Here is a 15341-nt window from a genome sequence, read left to right as displayed (position 1 = left end):
TAAGCAAAGTGTTAGTGTTATATCTCAGTTAGGTTAGGTACTTGTAGGAATTGTGCAATAATGAAAGATTCACACATTTGTTTACAGTAAATAAATAATAGTTCATAAAGTCACTTTCTTTGCATTCATTTGATTCCCAAACTGACTTGGTTCAGAAGAGTTTCCTGCACTGAGGGGTCATTCAGGTCCACAGATCCGTTAGACTTCAGTTCAACCTTCAACAGCCTGGTGATGGGAACTGCAGAATGAGACAAAAGTCAAGTGCTTTTAGGGCATTATAAACAGCAACTACTTGTTACTACTACTACTACTACTACGTTTGTAAGAAGCATAAAAATTAAGCTCTTCAGTCATGATTTGATAATTGATAATTTGAAATTAGAATTTGGTTAATTATCAGGATAAAACTTGTATGCTAACCTGAACAGATGAATGGACGTTTGTTATTACAAGAAACATCATTCCACCCATTCACAGAACCAACAGCACAAGGTTCACTTGCACCACCATTGGGCTCGCCAGACATCCACATTCTGAACGAAGCTTTACTCTGGTCAGACCACTGCCAGCCTCTTAAGTTAAGATACAGTCCTATCCATGTCCATGTGTAAGTGCTTTGTAATAATATTTTTCTCAACCTTGCCTCATCCTCTACAGTGTCTATGGTCGCCAGATCAGCAACATTCTCTCTACAGTAACGCTGAGCTTCCTTCCAGGTCTTCAGCAGATTTATGTATTGGTATTTTCTGGAGAAACCCAGTGAAAGTGGTAATAGTGCTGAAAGAAAAAGAGAGTCCAGGGGCAGTTTACAGAAGTTTGTAAAACATGCTAATTTAGTGAGTGAATGCTAATCCATTAAAGACTGTTAATAATCTACTAACCGAGAAGCAACACGATCACCAATGCTGTCTTATCCATCACTGTTTCGTCCAAACTGCAATCATAATAATGGAAGAAATTACAAGCAAGAGAAGAAAGATCACATTAGGACATAATTACAAGGCAAAGAGTGGTGGTATTAGCAGCAAAGTCAGCAAGGTATAGTGTATGTAAACAGCATACACCAGACTAATATATAACATGGTTAAGTAATGATACTTAGTAGGATACTTTGTCCATATCAATATAGAAATAAAATATAAATATGGTATAGGACATAACGTAAAAAACAACAACATATTACCATAAACCCCTGGGTCATATAGTACAGAAATATAACATATAAGATATAATTTACCACATATAATATCTGGTTTTGAGTATAGTATAACAATTAACCATAACCATAATAACCATATATATAGTATATATACAGTCCAACAAATTGTTAAATTTAGTCAGTACCTAAGGAACGATGTCAATGAGTTTTATCTTATCAGCTCTTACCGTTGTGTTTCCACTGAATGTGGGTGATTCTTGTAATTCCTTCACCTTAGAGACATTGCTATGCAAACATGTGCAAAGCAGTGTGTGACATTTATCCTGTCTCCAAACAAAAGCTACATGGATGGAATGTAGAACCCTATATGTGTGGGATAATGTAGCGTGAGCCATTAGAGAGAGTCATTATTTGGAATTCCAACCCTGACAGGTGGATGCAGGAGTTGTGTCTGTAAATAGTGGTTTCCAATACAAATGGATGTCATACATGTCTTTATCAGAATTAGTTTTTTTCTCATACTCTGAGCCACAAATCTCCACTTCTCCAAAAGTTCCAGTTTCATTCCTACATAAATAAATTCTAAAGGTTATAATGGAGTTGTTCATATTTCATTCATAGCCTGATTTACTCAACACTTATTACCTAAAAATGTGGTGAATGTGTATTTAGTTTGACAGTATTTTCCTATGTATGAAGTGATAAAAATAAATATCCAAAATGTCCTTTGCAAAAACCTTGGACTTCCATATGTCAATTTGGCTTTATCCCATGTTCAGATTTATGTTGCAAATGAGCACATATTTAATAAGATAATGCATCATTTGCATATTAAATACCGTTTTAGATATCTTGTAATACAAAAATAATTCCTAATATAAGTAATCAACTGGGGACTTAGCATTAGTTAAAATGTGTCAGCCTATTCACCTGTAGTGTTGCCTTAATTTCATTCACTAGCTTTCATGATCGTAATTGTGCTTTGGCAACACATTTCAAATGTCATGCAAATATGTTATTAAACTGAATTTGATAAATTGAATCAATCCCAAAAAGTAGACTAAAGACATGGCTGCAGAGTTGCCAAAAAGTGGATCCAGTTCAGACTATTGTATTTAGCTATGACTGCTGCATGGTCACGTTAATGAAGTTTGGAAGGCATCTTTGCTCTTTGGGGCAATTAAGACAATGGTTCTATCTTTGTTTCAGTACATACAACATTCCTCAGTACACTTAGGTACATACAGACACACAAGCACATTTATGCTAATAATCCAGCATTTCAACTTCCCACAGCTAGAGAACCTGAGAACATGATGCAAATCATTTAAATAAGGTTTGCATGTCACGGAAGTGAACTTGGAAATGATAGCTTACCATTTTCCCTGTTTCAAAGGCTATTTGACCTTGACTGGCGATGTTCTTTTGAGTGATGGAAATGCAGTGCAGTTTTATACTGGTTTTATGCTCCCGTCAAAGGGGGGGTTGGAACAAAGCATAGGACTGTGACACCAAAGACCAGGGTTCATATCCAGAATCCTTCTTGTGGTTAATGTGGTTAAGTTTAGGCAACAGAAACACTTTCTCTAATCTTAACCAAGAGCTTTGAATGTGCCTTAACATCAGTGGTGGAAATAAAGGTGGGGGGTGGACGGGATGGGACTACAATGGCCCTGAAGGACGAAACACAACGCCATTTCAGAAATCACAACGTTTCATGAAACAAAACGACAAACACATTTTCTATTTTACATTCTATTATGTCATTTCTAGTCAGTTTTTTTTCAGCCTGTTAATGCAGAACTCTGGTTATGACTGAGAATAATCGATAGCCAAGAGAGAATAAAAAACAGAGTTGTCATTTGCATAATGCAGCAAATCACACACAAACTGAAGCAGACGTAGCAGGGATACATTATAAAAAAAAAGTCACACAATGTACAATATTAATCCTGGAATACATTGGGATATAATACATGGAACACATGATGATGTATGACTGTGTAAGAAGATCTGACGATGAATTTCCTTTGAAGAGACACAGTGAACTCAGGGTGTGTGTGTGTGTGTGTGTGTGTGTGTGTGTGTGTGTGTGTGTGTGTGTGTGTGTGTGTGTGTGTTTGTGTGTGTGTGTGTGTGTGTGTGTGTGTGTGTGTGTGTGAAGCTAATGTGTCCAGACACCTTGCAGGTCCCAGAGTGACTCTTGCAGGAACAGATCAATCAGGCCTGGCTGAGTAGACAAGCTCCCCACGCCACCATGGTGATACCATTATCTTCCATTTAGGAAGGAAAAGTCGTATTGATTCTTGCCATTATGTCACTGCAAAGTTGGCTCTATTTTGCTCTTTCCAAGTCCTGTGTTTGCCTGGGAGCGAAAGCTATGGAGCTATGTAAGGAGGTTGTACACAAATAAATAGCCACATGGCTTTGAGTGGCACAATTACATTGATTTTAATATTGATGTATTAACACTTACAAGTTATTTGGCGTCATTTGTAACATGTCTGCATTCACAACATTGTCGAAAGAAACAAAAGACAGCAACACAACTTTTGAGATGGATACTCACACTGGGGACCTTTTGACAGAATGTCTCTATTGATCAGCCATTTCTGAACAGTGGGGGTGCTTTTATCAGAATGCAACAGTGTCCTCTGCACAGCAGAGTTTGGATTTGTGAAGAATAGAAAGAACAGGACACTGACTGCAGTTGGCCTGGAACAGTGATGGAGGGCAGCCGTGTTGTTATGGAGGGGTGGGGGTGGTGGAGGAAGAGGAGGATAAAGAAAGCCCAGAGAGGCAAGGGGGTGGGGGGGGGGGTCGAGGTTACACTGTACTCGCACTACCAGCGGGGACAGTGAAAGCCTTTCATAAGCCAAAGAAAATTGTAACACTCCTACTGAGGTACAATAATTAGTGATTGTGTGACTGATTCTCAGATAGCTAATGCCAGAGAGCAAACTACAGCTGCCTGACTATTGTTTTTCACTGTACAGCCTGCATGAAGAAATGCCACAAGGACACAACATGCATGCAGCTAACTCAGGTATGTAATTATGGTTACAGCTTGAATAGTCTCACATTGCCAGACCTTCCTCCACAGCGCCGCGGAGGAGGGTCTGGATAGGCCACACAGCATTCTGGGACAGGAGAAAAACGTGCTCTGGTTTATTGCCATTTATTTAAACCAATCACAATCGTCTTGGGCGGTGCTAAGCGCCGGACGGAGCCACGGTGCTGCTGCAAAATAGCCTCAGCAAGGTACTGTTTTGGTGGAACATGTGTACGTTAACAAGTAGTTTTAGTCGTGCAACAGAAAACTCAGATTGGATAGATAGTCTAGCTAGCTGTCTGGATTTACCCTGCAGAGATCTGAGGAGCAGTTAACCATAGTCCTCAGAAATCCACCGGAGTTTAGAATGCCAACACGAAGAAAGCAGAGGGTGACGGACATCCTGTCGAAAAGAGGGACATCTGACAACAAGTTCTCCATACCATACCAACCATAGGTGATTTTCCATCTTTCCCGTACTCTTTCCCGTGGTATCTAAACCAGAGAACGTAACGGTCGCGGTTTTAAACATGTAATTAATGTTGTGAAGCGGTTGCAGTTTGGTTAGGTTTAAGCACAAAAACTGCTAAGTTAAGTATACAAATGATTGTGGTTTAGGTTGAATAAGTTCATTTACACCACCTAATTTTACCTCCTTACGCGTAGTTTTTGCTCTCTTATACTTTGTCACCTTACTTCCTGCTTTGCTCCTGTCATAATTACTACAGCCACTAGAGGGCGCCTCCACTGTAAACGTAAATGTGGGTCGTAATTGCTGCATGACCACGGACCACGACAGCGGCGTATGGGGTCAAGTTTTTACAAAGAAAGAATTGGCTTTCAGCAAATGATAACAAATCCAAACAAAAAGAGATTTTTCTTGAGAACACTGACTTCCTGCCACCCCTCCTTCCATCTGCCTGTTGGCTCCTTCCACTTCCTGTGGGCGGTCCTTAAAAGGCCCTCCCTCCCAGGCTTTAAGCCTTTCTCCAGAGGAGCCAAAGTAAGTATTATCTTGCAGCTTAAGGACAATGTGACAGACTGTTTAAACTTGGGCACCCAAATTAGGAAACCAATTGTCATACATTCAATGAAGCGTGTGATATGTGAACAAAAGACTATGTAGTTTAATTATTTTGGGAATATACTACAGCAATACTAACTCTGGTGGACAGCAGCAGATGCGGTCGCCACAGTCTTACATTTTTTTTCCCCAACAGAAAATACGTTTTTGAGTTGTTATCTCTTGAAACAGAATAGTAAAAACGTGGGGTTTGGAGAGCTGCTATTTTACAAATGTTCTCAATGAATAAATTGCATCTTTCAGCTCACAGATGTCAGAAAAGCACACAAGGTTAGTTAACACTTAAATCCTGGTGTCTTGTCAGAGGATTTAAAAAACGAATAAAGGTATCCACGCAGTGCCAGCGGTGTTTGAGAAGTGTGAGTGCCTGAGCAAGAGGAAATGACCAAAAATAATTTACTCAACCAAGTATGGTACTTCTGCTTGAGCAATCTGTCACTGCATTTTTATTTATTTAATTTATTAACATTTGATTAGTTCTGTGTTGTGCGCGTTTATGGTTTTTGCCTGTACTTCCCAGCAGCCAGCTCGGGGCAGTTTTGATTAGGCCACTGGTTAGGTTGGGTTAGGTCATACACTTTTTCACTCCCAACTTGTCACATACTGTCATAATTTTTAACCCCTCTAGCATCAGTTTTGAATGCGCAGCGCTGCCTCTAAAGCTTGATTCATGGTCCTGCGGAGGCTCCGCGCAGAGCTTTCGCCATAGCCTACTTAAGTGGCCTGAAGTTTATACTTGTGCGTTGGTGTATGCGTCGATCTCTGAGAATAGCAGGGTCTGTGTGTGCGTGGTAGTGAGTGAGAGAGTGACGGTGATTAGCTTCAGAGCGAGTAGCAACTCTAGAGGCATAGTGGGAAAAACAGTGTCTTCCCTGTGCTTTCTAGCGACGGTGGGAAATCTCTAGCAGGACAAGTCTCCTTGATTTAATGTTGTTTTCGAAGAAGAAGAACCTGGAAATAAGTCGGTGGAAATGCAATGCAACGCTACGCTACCATGTAGTTACATTTTTTAAGGTGCACGCGTTGGAAGGACTTTCATCCAAAAGACCGATGTTCGTGTCCCGCGTGAAACAAAAAGTCAACAAAATTTAACTTATGTACATAACAACCGTACTTATTTCAAAGGAACACGCCGACTTATTGGGACTTTAGCTTATTCACCGTAACCCCCAGAGTTAGATAAGTCCATACATACCCTTCTCACCTCCGTGCGTGTTGTAACGTTGTCCGACGGCTCCACCGGTGGCTTAGCCTAGCACGGATCCTGGAGGTAATCGGTTCCAACTAGCCCTATGCTCCGAATAAGTGACAAAATTTTTTTATATTTACATGTTGTGATTTTTATAGTCACAGCGTGTACAAATAACAAGGTCACATGAGACACAGCCATCTTCTAACCGTATATAAACTGGGAACTATATTCTCAGAAAGGCGAAGCATTGCTACTCTGCTCGGGGCTTCTCAGGTGCTGCAAGCATATCACTCCGCCCAAGTAGCAGAAGTAGCAGTGCTTCACCTTTCTGAGAACCCAACACACACGGAGATGAGAAGGGTATGTATGGACGTATCTAACTCTGGGGGTTACGGTGAATAAGCTAAAGTCCCAATAAGTCGGCGTGTTCCTTTAACACAAACCCCTATCTTTTCCTAAACCAAACTTAAGTCGCCACACAAGTGAAGCATGTGTTTGTAACAGGGGTTTTGTGTCCAAAATGTATGTGTAATGATTTAAAGGAGTGTAAGGGACGCAGGGAGGAACAGCAGGAAACGAGTAGCGGCAAAGAGCGACGCAGCTCCCACATGGTGCAACAGCCGGCATCACAGACAGGAGCCTCTCCTCACATCAGGCACCCCAGCATGTATGCAACATGTTTAGTGTTGCTAATCACTTTAAATAGTCACATTGATTGCCGCACTTGGGCAGGGCTGTACCACTCGAGTTCTTACCTTTTTAATGAAATCATCTTAATTGGTTAAGAGTGGATTGATTTGAGGAAACCAAAGTGACCTTTGTCTGCTCCAAAAAGCAATATCTTAAGCATGACACAGGTTATCCAACACATTCTCACTCCCAGCGTGTCAAAAAGCATCGCTTGGTCAGGCGCCTTTGGAGTTGGTTATGGACGCAAAAAGTCTCCAGTGTCTAGCCTATTGGCGCGCTTGGTCGGGACTCTTGCCATCACTTTTGCGCTCTGGATCAGGATGTAGGTTTAAGTGACATGGTTATGCCGAAAAATGGTTGGTGGGTTTACAAAATGTACGTTTCAGTGACGCGGGACAAGAACAAGACACCGACACCGGTCTCCTGGGTAAAGGTCCTATGTTGTTAGAACCATCCACCACCCCAACCAACCTTACGCGGAATTTCGGTCTTTCACACTACTCGCTACGGCTCTTAATACTACGCCATCTTGCAGTGCAGCGGTCAAACTACTGCTATGCCCGGTGCGTCCTGTACAGACACTAAAGGGTGATTTTTGTATCTGATGCTCAGAGCCGCTGACCAAGCGTCAGTATTTGACGAGTTGGGAGTGAGAACGGATTGGGTTATCATCAGCATATAAAAGTGATCAATACTTTTTACCGTACGTCACCAGTAATTTCAGTCATGTAGTTGTATGTATAAACTACCTAAAGCACCTTTAATTCTTTATGTATCTGGGCTCTGCTAACACATAAATAGATCATGCAGCTATAGAGATGCTGTTGTAGTCACAGGAATGAATGGGCACGTCGGGCAAGTGGGCCCAGCTGTGTACCTGAATGGAAGGTCATGACGGCAGCTCCATGAATCACCTCAGCGGGGTTAGCCTGCCACAGATCCCCATGATTTATTCCCAGCAGGAGAGACTAGCCATGAGAGGAGGTCAGATGCATACAGTATAGTATGCAGCCTGCTATATACATGCATCGTATTCACCTGTACTGGCCCATGCAGCCAGCACACACACACACACACACACACACACACCCACAAATATGGTTGTTACCCTCCTAGGTTACTTGCAAAGCTCTCCCCTTGTTGGCTTATAACCGTGACAAACTGCCAACAAAAGACTGATAAGCAAAGCTATCCATCTTTAGGGGCGTTGGTGGTGGTAGTTGATTTTAATGGGTGCTAAGGAGTTACAGAGGACAAGGTGGGGGTGAGGTGACTCAAAGCCAAGGACTGGGAGGAAAATGTGATAAAGGGATTCTGCGGGGATTCCCCTAGAATGGTGACAATTGGATTAGATGCAAAACAAGAGAGAGGGAAGCATGACATTCTTTCAATTTACTCACTGGATTAAAGACACATATTTGTTTACAATTTATATTGACTTCCACAAGCTCCAACCTCACATTTTACTATATAGACAAACAATAAAGTATATAAGCTAAGGCCCACTATGTATTTATTGATTTTTTTTTTTTTTTCCCCCTCTAATTTCTTTTAAGATAATACATGTACAACTTCTATCACACTCCCTTTTGCAGTTAAAGTATTAACTTAAATGAATGTGTGTGTAACAAATGATCAACAGCCTAGAATTATACAGAATATCAAGTTTATGACACCATAGGCACATGAAGTTAGATAACAGTTAATTGATACATAGTCTTCGCGCAGTATATTCCTGGGGACTTGACATTAATCACACTATAAAAAATAACATATACTAAAACAAAAAACTCACATTAAGCTCTAGAAAATGCTAGCGAGTGGACCGTAAGGTTTTTTTTGTCAAACTACTCTTTCCAAGTTTAAGAATGAACGTTAATACTCAACATTATGAATTGTTTTATGGAAATATTCAAATGCAGACATAAACAGGTGGTGACTCTAAAGGAACATTGTGGCATTGTCTTGAGATGATTCTATTTACAGAAAGCATTCCGAAATAGAAGAGGATTTGAAAGATTGGACAGCTCAGCGCAGCATGTAATGAGCTTTACATAATAATTGGTTAAATCCAGTCAGTCGCGGTTCGTCTGTGCAGTTACCTTCCCCAGGGTGTCTCTTCTTGTGGTTCCCACGGTAACCCTGGACATTTCTCCAGCCTATTTTGAAGTTTGTCAGTCTTTTTGACACCATGTGACACCACGTGTGCCCGCTGTAAAACCCGACTCTTAATCTTCAATATTGTTTGCTTTGTCATGGCCAGTGGTGGAAAGTAACTAAGTACATTTACTCCAGTACTGTACTTAAGTACAAATGTTGAGGTACTTTACTCGAGTATTTTCTTTTCAAGCCAATTTCTACTTCTACTCCGCTACATTTCAGAGGGAAATATTGTCCTTTTTACTCCACTACATTAATCTGACAGCTTTAGTTACTTTACAAATAAAGATTTTTGCACACAAAAAACATGTAGTTTTTAAAATATGATGCTTTATTATAAACTAAACTACCCAATACATATGCCTACAAGTCCAGTTGAAATGATCAGACCATTAAACACAGAACAGTTTGGATCGTTTCCAATTTCTAAAATGTGAGGATTTTTCTGCATTGAGTATTTTTACTTTTCATACTTTTAAGTACATTTTTACCTGATAATACTTACATACTTTTACTTAAGTAACATTTCCAATGCAGGACTTTTACATGTAACAGAGTATTTTTACAGTGTGGTATTAGTACTTTTACTTAAGTAAAGGATCTGGATACTTCTTCCACCACTTGTCACGGCTATGAAAAGAAGCATATACACTCCAATATCTTTGACCTTTTGAAACGGAAGACAAGTTTTGTCCTTTCACAGCTTCCATCTCAGCTCCCCGTTATGCACTGAACTTATCACTTTGCGGCGTATAGTGCTGATAAAGATGTGAGCTACGTATATATATATATATATATATATATATATATCGTTAGAATAATTTACATTATCAAATAATAGACAGGGCCACTGAAGATATATTAAAGTTTGTTTTACTTGAGAACCCAACAAGGAGACAGTTTCCGTACTCACAGCATGAATACAGAAGTGACCTAACAAAAAGCTCTCTACAGCTGGTTTTTATAATAGTAAGTGAAATGCAATAAATCATGATACAAGAGTTGGTGTCATCAATTGTTATCTGGTAAGAGACGATGACGTCTCCTTTATCTGGTCTGGGAGGGCATGTATGCCCTCAGAACACACCGTGCTTAGACAAGGACAAAACAGTGGCTCCCATGTTATGTTGTGAGTTCAAGTAGTGTTATGGTTTCTTACTATGCAAATAGTTTAATTTAACAGACAGAGGAAGAATATAATATTATTCTATGCAAACAGTTTAACAAATAACAATAGGGAAAGTATGTATCATAATTTCTCTAACATATCCCTTTTCAAACATTTGCATTAATAATAAAACATTAAATGAGTATATGAATAAGAATTCCGCAAATTCTCAGTACATTACTCATACTGTACATCATTAAGCATTCACGTCAATACTAAACATTTTTAATCAGATGTTGATCTCAATCATTGCCAGCTGTCTGTGAATCTGTAAGACATGAACAGATACATTTTACACTGCAAACAGTTTGTGTTGTTTAGGATCAAATTGAACCCATGTAAAAAAAAACTTTTATATGTGTATTTTCAGAATGTGAGTCTGTGTACTACTTAACTTCACAATGCGTCAGATGTGTCAGATCAGGACGGTCTCTCGCTCTCCCCCCTCCTTCTCTCAGTCCGTCTGCTGGTCCAGGCCTCAGGTTCATATGGTTGAACCCTCCAATGCCTTCTCATTTCAGCGTCATCAGTTCATCACAGAATGTTCATCAAGGCTTTGGGTAGGGCAAGTTGTTTACTGCTGGCTCTTTGGTTTGTACAGTACATCTGCAGATGTTGAAGTTCACAACCAGACGACTCTCACTAGTCCACCATCCTGTTCGCTCTGGGCCGAGAACTGTAGCCAGACCACAAACCTTTATCGTGTCTAGCTGTGCTGTGGTGGTGGTCGTTGTTGTTGTTGTTGTCAATCTTCTGGTACAGTTTGTCACCGGTCCTGCAGCTGGAGCCGGGGGGGGTGAGATGGACCCGACACCGAGGGACTGTGTGGCACAAAACAGAACTCCTAGAAGCATTATCTGCTCTTTTATCAATATTATCACTTGGAAAAACTTCTACTCCTTTTAGTGAAACTCATGACTCGATAACGCAGCATATATAAATAATCTGTTTAGTGGTTTAGCCATTAACACTGTGTCCTGTGTTACACAGCAAAACCTGTATAAAAGCAACTAAAAAGTTCAATAAATCATTTAATTAAAAGAAAAAGAAATCACCAAACTAAAATGTTTTCAACATCAATCAAATTAATAATTTAGTTTTAAACAATTTGTGATATAGCAACTCAAAATACAAAGTCTATAGTGCAGCTTTACTGAAAAACTCACTAGAGTACAACATTAAATGAACTGCCTTTAGGATGAAATCTCATATCAACCTGTATTGCTTTCATTTGGGTTATTTTGGTAACCCCGTGCTGGGTCAAAAAGGAACAGAACCAGCACTGGGTTGTTACAACCCAGCAGGTTATGTTTTCTACCCAGAAATGAGTAAAAAGTACTACACATATTTTTCTATTAAATTCTGCATTTTATTCAATGATAAAATGATGAAACAATGAAGCATGCACATAATGTACCAACCATTCTTTTTTTGCTACAAGCAAAAAAAAGATTAAATTAGTTTTGTATTTCCATATTAACAACTAATTCCCAGACTTCCTAACAAGGGTTAGGGTTAACCAATCAGCTTGCTTGATGTGCAGGTCCACACTCCACAGTTAAAATTGGGAGGTGTGGTTACCCATAACACCCTTCTCTGCGTAGTTTTGCAAAGACCTTTTACGTGTATTTCCATAGAAGCATAATTCCAGCTTTTGTCACTTTGTCCCTCTGATTTGTAATGGTTAGATATTATTATTTTTAATTTTTATGTGTTGTTTCAACCAATAAGTAGCTGGGACCACTGCTGTGGGCATGGAGAGTAAAGACAGGAAGCGCGAATGATCTTCTCCTAAAAGTCCTGTTGTTCCTTGAAGCCTGTGTTCAAGTACTGAGACCTGTAATTAGTGAATTACACAAAGATGACAATTCAGGAGAAAATGCTCAGTGACACATTCTACTAGGATTAAAGTTAAATAGTGTGCATGGTCTTTCAAATAAAGGGGGAGGTATTAAAATATAGGGATTTAAGATGAAACAACTAGTACATAATAATGTACAGACAGACAGAAAGAAAGAAGCAGAGATTAGTCAAATCAAATCAACTGTTACATACGTAATTGAGCTGGTCAAACAAAACATTAACAATTTTGAGAGAGAGATTGGTTTAATTTTATACTTATTACCACTGGGCTCGGATCACACACATTCACACAGACTGCTAAACAAAGACAAACCCCCTGCAGACACTGAGGGCAAGCATGCAGGCAGGAATTAATCAGAGCTCCAGCCAAGCACATGAGGCGTATTTCACACTCAAGGAGTGGCCTACTCCGCGCAGCGCCAGGGATCATTAATCTCGAGGAGACAAGCCCTCTAGTCTGAAGCTGGCACAGGTAGACCTGAGCTGGCTGGGCCCCGGCACAAGCCTACAACACTAATGGTCTCATTGTGTTATCAGTTGTCAGAAAGTACAGAGCGGCTGCTGTTGACCTGATTGGAAGTGCACCCCTGCGACTTTTGGCAGGCCCTCGTGGAACAACGGCAGCGGCGTTTGAGCTGGATATGTCACTGCTTGGACCTGGACAGCAATATACACGACAGCTAGGGCAAAAGTTTGGGCTCTAGCATGGAACTGCTACCCAAGGGAGCAGTGTTAGGCTAATTATTCAGAAGAAGTCACATCTATTATGTATCAGTCATTACTCATTTAAAACGTAATTTCTGGATTTAACTTATTATTCCACAGGAGCAGTGACTGTTCTGATTCCTCTTTCGACGTTACAACGTTTATTCTCTCTGCACTTTAACATATACCTCAAATGCCTGTGTGCTCAATTGATGAGCAATGGAGACTTGTAGTGTTGATTTGTAACGCTCCGGATCAGTAAACCGTTTAATGGAAACATTTCCACCCACAGTAAACTTCACTCTTTTATAAGTAACTTGCAGCTGATTGTGGCAGAGGGATCTAATGGGTAGGCCTTTGAAGCTAATTACACATGCACAGTAAAGGCAATTCTTCAGCTGAAGGACGTCATCATTGATACATTTGTTTTAATATACCATTAAGAAGAACCAGTAAAAGTTAGGCGTTGAAGAAGTGTTGGCCATAACAAAGCCAGAGTTTCAAAAATCTAAACGGTTGTATGTAAAGCCAGATGCTACTAGAAGTTCGTGCAGCAGAGTACTTTCAACCTTTAGTGGTGAGATTTTGCCAGTGTTAGAAAGTTTACGACAATTATAGTATTTGTATGATAATTTAGCTCTTTCTACGACGGACAAACAATAAGTCTAAAACCCCCAAAATGTATGTAAATGTGTCATTTTATTTAATAAAAACCTTATTTAATCAGGTAAGTCCCATTACTAGATCGGTATGTCATTTGCAAGAGTTACAATTAATTCCACATTTCAAATTGTCACGTTTATCAATCGTGATAGTTAGAATAATACGATGAAGTAAATTCAAGTTGAAAACAGTCACAGCTAAAATCAGTTAGAGTTTTGACTAGATTTCTGAAATGACCCATTGTAACCAGAGTATCAAGCTTCAAAGTACACTGCAATTCATTCTAATTGTATAGTGCATGAAATCTCAAAGCAGTCATTCCCAGATCGGTGTTAGTTCAAGGAACCTGCAGCACTAACTAATCCTGTCATGGACTTTTTTGCCCTAACAATGAAATTCTATGGAACTGCTTACGAACCTGCTTGAGTCATTGTACGTTAACTATGTTACTACACAAATTTCCCATAAACTTTGGGATTGTTTTTCCACATCTGTTTGGTAGGGTGTCAAAGCGTTTGACAGACCTCTAGCTCAGATTTACAAATGTTGTCATTGTACTGACTATTTATTGCAAATGGTTATACATTAATAGGTTTGATGGAGAACGCTCAGTTCTTTGGGTACATGTAGACATATACTGGATCTCAGCAAATCAACAATACCAAAGCGTCAGTCACAAACAGTTCAGAGAGGTGGAGGAAGTCACAGCAGCAAACATTGTTGGTATGACGGAATGATACGAATGTGGTTGGGTGATAAATGTGGCCGAACGGCTGATGCTGTGATGATCAAATGAGGTGTAAATGTAACTGAGCAGGTTCTGTATTTGATTGACGGATAAAGGCTGGCTATAGATTACCCTTATACATAGACTTTGAGCAGGACAGTGCCTGTGTTAAACTGACGCGTTTGCTTTACTATACGTGTGTACTGCATGAGATAAAATGGCAAGGCAAATTATGATGGTCGGTTAAGGCGACTCATCTGACACATTCTCTCTCTCTCTCCCTGCGCGTCAAAAAGCGACGCCTGGTAAGGTGCCTTTGGCATTTGTTACGGATGCAAAAAAGTCTCCTTTAGCGTCTAGCCCTTTGGCGTCATATTTCGACGTGCTTGGTCGGGACTCTGGGTGTCACTTTTTGGCGCTCTGGGTCGGCACTTACGTTTAACTGACATGAGGCACAAGAACGGGACAGTTAGGTTTAAGAAAAGAGTGTGGGTGGGGTTACCAAATGTACGTTTCAGTCACACGTGGGACAACAACGGGACACAAACTCCAGTCTCCTGGGTGAAGTCCTGCGTTATTTGACTCATCCATCACCTTAAAGGACAAATCCGGCGCAAATTGAACCTAGGGGTTAATAACACATGGGTACCAGGTTGACCGTTCTCTGGGGTATGTTTTCATGCTAATCGAATGTGACCAGTTTTAGCGCAAACCGCTAATTAGCTTATAACAGCATCACACTTCCACGGTCCCTACATGTAAACCGAAGCATTGAGAACTTTGTAAGTGTACAGACAGTTTATTAAAAAGACAGTACCAGTCATGTATACATGCGGGCTCCATCTTGGGAAAATAGTCATAATCAGTCGAACGACGAA

Source organism: Sander vitreus, chromosome 14 (genome assembly GCF_031162955.1).
Source record: "Sander vitreus isolate 19-12246 chromosome 14, sanVit1, whole genome shotgun sequence".
Lineage (NCBI taxonomy): Eukaryota > Metazoa > Chordata > Actinopteri > Perciformes > Percidae > Sander > Sander vitreus.
The sequence above is the reverse complement of the archived record's forward strand: the minus strand, read 5'-3'. Positions refer to the sequence as shown.